At 41.9% G+C, this 6,040-nt stretch overlaps 1 protein-coding gene across 1 annotated transcript in view; it reads left to right on the forward strand.

Annotated features, from left to right (window-relative positions):
* Positions 1-3,666, forward strand: part of CRACR2A (calcium release activated channel regulator 2A) — a 47,118-nt gene extending 43,452 nt beyond the window's left edge. The window contains exon 18 of the mRNA XM_071433042.1: positions 1,282-3,666. The gene's annotated coding sequence lies outside the window, so the exon portion shown is untranslated. The remainder of the gene's footprint in view (positions 1-1,281) is intronic.
* Positions 3,667-6,040: the final 2,374 nt, after the last annotated feature.

A 6,040-nucleotide genomic window follows, 5' to 3' on the forward strand; every position in this document is an offset into this window, starting at 1 on the left:
GATGAATAATAAGCATTAGCTCATTAAGTAACTCTATTTTGGATAAAAACTTTGTCAGTAATTAATTGTGCTCTTGGGATTTCGAAGGTGTTCATCTATTTCCAAGAACTGCAGAACAGGGGTTTATAGACTTCCCCCTACAGCAATTTCTATATCCATACCAGCGCTCAAATACCTTTTCCTATGAGTTGGGGTCCAAATGTGACCCCTTCCCTATCAGGTAGAATAATCAGGGGTTTACTTCTATCAGGAATGATGGATAAACCAAGCATCCCTGGATAAGCTGATTATTAAGAGTTTTTCCCTTGTTGATTCCTGAGAATCTGTTCATCCAAATGACAAAAACTCCCCTTGCCTTCAGTGAGGTGCCTAAGAAGCTCTAAAACACTAAAGGAGCAAAATGAGTATCCATTAATGAAAATCAATAGGCTTTCTGTTCACTTCCCAGGGTTGCTTCTTGAAGTCCATTACTGGTTGTGGAGAGTTGAGCCACCTTATCGACTGTGGCATGTTATCCATCATGGAAATCTTAGAATTGAACCATCTGTGTTCAGTCCTGGCTGGAGCTGAACTAATACAAATAATTTAAACATCAACAAAACCAACACTTTATCCCAATTTCAGCTAGGAAAAAAGTGTCATCAGTTTAAATATTGGCTCTTCTAATTGACTTTGAGTGATCTGTTCCCCCATTGATATTGGAACCAGCAATATTTACTCCAGCCTCAGGAAGACAGTTTGAACCCTTAATTTCAGCTTTACTGTCCATGATTCTAGCCCCACAATTTCAGGTCCTTAATTTCTTTTTCCCTGAAGTTCATCTTGAATTTGAAGGACAGTGACAAGTGAAGTAGATTTTCTTTCTGCGATCCCATGGGATCATTTTTATTTGGTAGTTTGGGTGTCCTTTAGCATGCACTGAGACCCTGCCAGCAGGATGTACAGAGTTTGAGAACAGACAATACTAAGAAGCAGCTGAATCCTGGGATGAGGGGAATTTGTCCTTCTACATACAAATCTGGTGCAGTCTAGCACCCAGGCAATGTCTTCCATCTAGGATTGATAGCTGTGGCTGCTGCTGATCCTTTTTGGAAGTCCAAAGCCAAATCCCAAGCTGAGTACACATTGCAAAGGTGCAGATACACACACAGCACCAACATTATCAGTCACACGGACCACACAGAGATTGATGTCTTCACTGCTTGTCACCCACATGTACACAAGCAGCATTCCTATAAATATGAACACAGATAACCTAATCCTCCTCTTCCTTTCCAACAGATCAAAACAAGTTTGCTGATGAAAACGTGCGTGTACACAACTCCTGTGTCTTGCAGTGCTCTCTTTCTCCCACCCTGCCCTACAGCTCTCCCCAGGATCAAGCAGGAAATCGGCTTTAATGAAAAGACTGGATGTCCTGCAGCTATGGGGCACAAGGCTCATTCAGATAAATTCTGACCAGCAGCTTGCCCGCATACAACTGGTTCCTTTTATTCTACCTTCTCTTGATTTTTTCCCATGCTTGTTCTTCTTCTACCTACCCTGACCCCTCCCTTTCTCTGTCCTTCATATCCCAAAGAAACAACTTGTCCCTAGTTGCCTTTTCCCTGTTAGTCCCAGGTTTTGTACATCTGCACCCACATACCTATTTCTTCTACCATTTCCTAAGTCACCTTGACTTTGTGTGCTGTTATTGATACAGTTACTGAGGTGCTGCTGACCTTGCAAGTTTCCACTCCCAAAAGAATCCCAACTATTCCCCTCTAATATTTGTGAGGTTACTGTGTAACTCCCCCTTATCTACCTGGGAAGTCCAGGCATGGCTCACAGTGCTGTGTGTAACAACTTTCAGCTTCTCGCTCTATTTGCAGTGTTCAGAGTTGCTTGTGTCATGTCCAGGGTTTCTCATGGTCTGTTTGGTTATCTAAACCTCAGGTTAGGGCTTATTCATCTGTTGGCACACCTGAACAAACAGCAGTTACTGGTGGACTCATGCTCACTGAAGACAGGTATGAATAACGTGCTACAGAGCTCTACTCCTGGACAGATTCTGCTGTCCAGCTGGCCATCAAACTGGTGTGGCAATTGTCAGGTTCCCATGTTCCTTGATGCTAACTGTATTGCTGGGTTGCTGTCTTCTGACTCTCCAGGAGGGTTTTATACCTCCTGGCAATATTTTTCTCAGCTCTTCAGAAAGTTAATACTGGCTTAACAGAAGTGAAGCTTTCTTTTCCTCTTTTCTTTTTTTTCCCCCCATTTTTTTATTTCAATTTTCCATTGGGAGAAATTTATCTCTGCCTGGTCAGGTATTCAATGCTGACAGTTCTTTGGATATGCACAATACAAAGTCCATTTGCACGGATGTAACAGAGTGCTCCTAACCCTTTGGAACTGGACATCTGTGAATTACTGTGTGCCAGTCAAAACAGGTTCCAGCATGCCCAGATGTGAATGGAGCAATAGTGGAAAAAAGTCCTCCTTACATACCAGATTTAAGGAGTGATGTGCAGCTGTTAAAATGGGAAGGCTCCACACACAAGGAACGTGTGAGGAACAGACCACCCTGAATCAAGTTTGCCTCTGGAAGGACTGCTGTCAGTGGTCACACCCCATACTGGAGCAGGAACAAATAAGGAACAGGACAAATGGCATCCCAAAGCCCAGGGCAACTGGGACCATTGGGATTGAATGGCTGAAACAATATTATTTCGGGTGGCAGAAAGCATTACACACAGCCCCACAACTTCCTGTGCTACCTGTTGGCTCCCTGGACAAATTCTGGCAGACAGAGTTGACCTCATAGTGAAAAAAAAGGAAGCTGAAACTCAGGAGCAGAGGAGAGAAAGAATGTACATGAATACATTTGTCTAATGGTTTATACTCTTTTTCTTTCCCCAGAACCTCAATCATTGATAAAAGATTTGTGTACTTTGGTAGTAAATTAGCTCAAGTAAAATTTCCCAACTTGGGACCATTTTTGTTTGCAACATCCGTATATTGGCAGAATTTTCTACCATGTGAGATCATTTTGGAATAAATCCACTTTATCATCTGCACAAGTGGAAGCTTGTTTTAGAAAGCAGAAACATGCTCATAAAGCTCATCAGTAGCAACTTCCTGAATTCATCCACAGCTGTTGAAATAATGGGTCTTTTTTGATTATTGAAATTAGAGGAATTGCAATAACACTCACATACACTTCTGGACAAAGGAGAGAGTTGGGCACTTTGGCCTGTTTAGACATAAAACAGCTAAAGTTCTTTCAATATGAACCTAGTAAAAGGCACCAGGTTATTGTCTGATGAAAATAGGCTTCTCAAGGGGAAAAAAAAAAACCAGTAGGTTAACTTTATAGGGCATGTATAAAAGTTCATTTCTATTACTAATCTGAAATATTGTATACAGTAACACTGAATCCTTCCAAATGTACTAGAATTTGAAGGACATTGGATTAGTCTGATAAGCATAGCTTATTCCTTTCAAACACTGAAGAGGGAAGTGTTTCAAACAAGTCCAGCTATACTGGACAGCTGTGTTTAGCTTCTGCTGTTGTCAGTGCCTTTTCTGCCACATGCTTCTCTTGAGCACAACAATCATTACAAGAAAAAACCCAGATTCAGAGGAGCTTTCTTACTGGAAATGTCTGGTTTTCGCGGGTTGAACAGGAAGGGAGCAGGGAATCCTGTGGAACTGAGACATTTGAGTAACACATGATGTGGTTCTGAATCTTACTCAAGCACTCCCATTACTTGAGGTGCTGTTGGTGTGTCTGGGTAATGACCAGTGAAGACCCTGCTGTGTTTTGTGTGGCTGATGACATTAGTGTGTTGTGTATGCATCTCTACCTTTGCAGTACGTACCCAGCTCAGGTTTTGGCTGGACTTGCAGCAGTGAAGAGCAGCAACCACAGCTGCCATCCCTCTATGACTTACTGTCTTGTGCCTGGTGTTCTGCCTTGTGCCATCTTTGCCTCACATTGTGAGAGCCATGTTCTTTTGCTCGGCTTAAAAAAGCAAACATACATAATATGCTTTTTTAGGTCTTGTGTCACTGTATCCAGCTTAATTTTTTTTTTCTGTCTTCTTAATGACCTCGTAAAGTGAGTATTACCAGCTTTGGAAAATCAGTCTGCCTATTGGCAGGATGCAGTGCTGCTGCAGCACTACACTTAAATCTTACCTTTTCAGAGCAGATCAAGTCTATGAATTGGGAATGTGAATATTGCTGTGACTGTATAGCTGCTGTTATAGCTCAGGTGCTGCTGTTTTCAGAGAGTAGACCACGGGGTAGGTTTGCAACTCTCCATTCCTGCCAGTCATTACTCCTCCATTTTACCTTTTACAAGTTGTTAGAACTCTCAACAAGCCATTTTAGGCCTTGGCAGAATCTCAAGGAAAAAAATAACAGATAAAAGAAGAAAAAGACAGAATTCTCTCCTGGGTTAGTGAGCTGAACTAGCCCAGCAAAATCTGACAAATTCCACAGTTAGTGGGAGGATATGGGCGGAAAACACAGCTAAGATCACAGTTTTGAGAAAAGAAGTCTAGAGAGGTGGGCAGCCCTTTTTGAGTATTCAAGAAGGTGTTTAATTGTCTTACCTCTTTTTAACCTCATCTTTAAATTTTAATAAATGGAACTGGATGTGAACCGTATTTTTCAGGCAACCTGGGGAGCTCGGTATTGCTGCAGCCAGACACCAGTTTGGATACCTCTGCTGGGGCCTGGAAAGCCTCAGGACTAGCAGAGCATAGCTCAGAGGTAAGGAAGGCTCTCAACTGCAAAGCTCAGATGCCTCCCCTGAGAGCCTGAGTGAACCCCCAGTTTCTGCATGGCCTTCTCCCAGTTCTTACAGGTGCAAATGACTGAACTGCATTGAACTGCACTACTTGACAGCTTTGAACAAGGTCCTTTGAATCTAGGCTATTAAGGCTCATCAGTTGTCATAGCAACCCTGTATTGTATGGATTTATATTATGAAGCTGTAATAAGGCTGTTGCTCATCCCTCTGAAATGAGGCATAAATCACTAACGCAGTTTCTCAGTGACAGGACTTCTTTAAGTATTATTCTGACAGAGAAACTGATTTGCATTAAATGACATTTCTGTCAGAAAGACGAATGATAGGAGTGAAACTTTCTACAGGTATGCTATAAGAATTTTTATTTGTGACTCTCTGTAGAGTCACCTTTTACACTGAAATAATTTGTGTCATTGGAATCCCCGGGGGAGGTTGTGCAAGGAATTACTAAACTCAGGTAAACTGTGTGAAGCCCTTGCTCTTGGCTTGTCCCATGCAGGGAATGCTGCACAGCAATCGAGTGCTGCTCAGATGATTAAATAGTGAAATTTTTTGTTTAATATTTGTTCCTCGCTGACATGATTCTTGTGTAGAACAGTAGCTAAATGTACCTTTCTGTCATTGCTGTGCAGACAATGCAGCTGTGCAAACATGGTAGGCTTAGATTTGTGTAGGGTGCCATTGGTCAAGAAAGTTAAGTCATACACAATTACAGACATCAAATGATTAAAAATTAACTTCTGTCAGGTTTCAAAATGTAAAGCCACAGTGATTTGACACAGCTTTGAGGAAATTTCTTCTTGCACTAGAAACCTCCAAGGTTTCCTTACAAACTACATTTTGGTGGTACAGATGGAAAAATCCCCAGACAAATACCATTTTAGTTAAGCAGACTGTTTTGAATGTGTGCTTTGTATACCAACATTAAAGCCTAGCAGTTAATTTAAGATCACCACAACACCTGCAACAGAGCATTTAAGGGTGTTATGAAAGCGCTCTGTGGTGCAAGACATCTCTAAGAAAGCAAATGTCCGTCCTGTCTTCCAGAAGGGCAAGAAGAAGGGTCCAGACAGCAATGAGTCTTACAGTCCCTGGAAAGGTGATGGACAACTAGTCCTGGAAGCCATTCTGAGATATATGAAGGACAAGGTGGTGATCAGGAATAATCAGCATGGAATGACAATGGGGAAATTGTGCATAATGAAGCTGATAGTTTCCACAGTGAGATGTCTAGCCTGATGG

This window comes from Agelaius tricolor, unplaced genomic scaffold (assembly GCF_023055355.1).
Source record: "Agelaius tricolor isolate 1412-34295 unplaced genomic scaffold, bAgeTri1.0.p SCAF_9, whole genome shotgun sequence".
NCBI classification, from domain to species: domain Eukaryota; kingdom Metazoa; phylum Chordata; class Aves; order Passeriformes; family Icteridae; genus Agelaius; species Agelaius tricolor.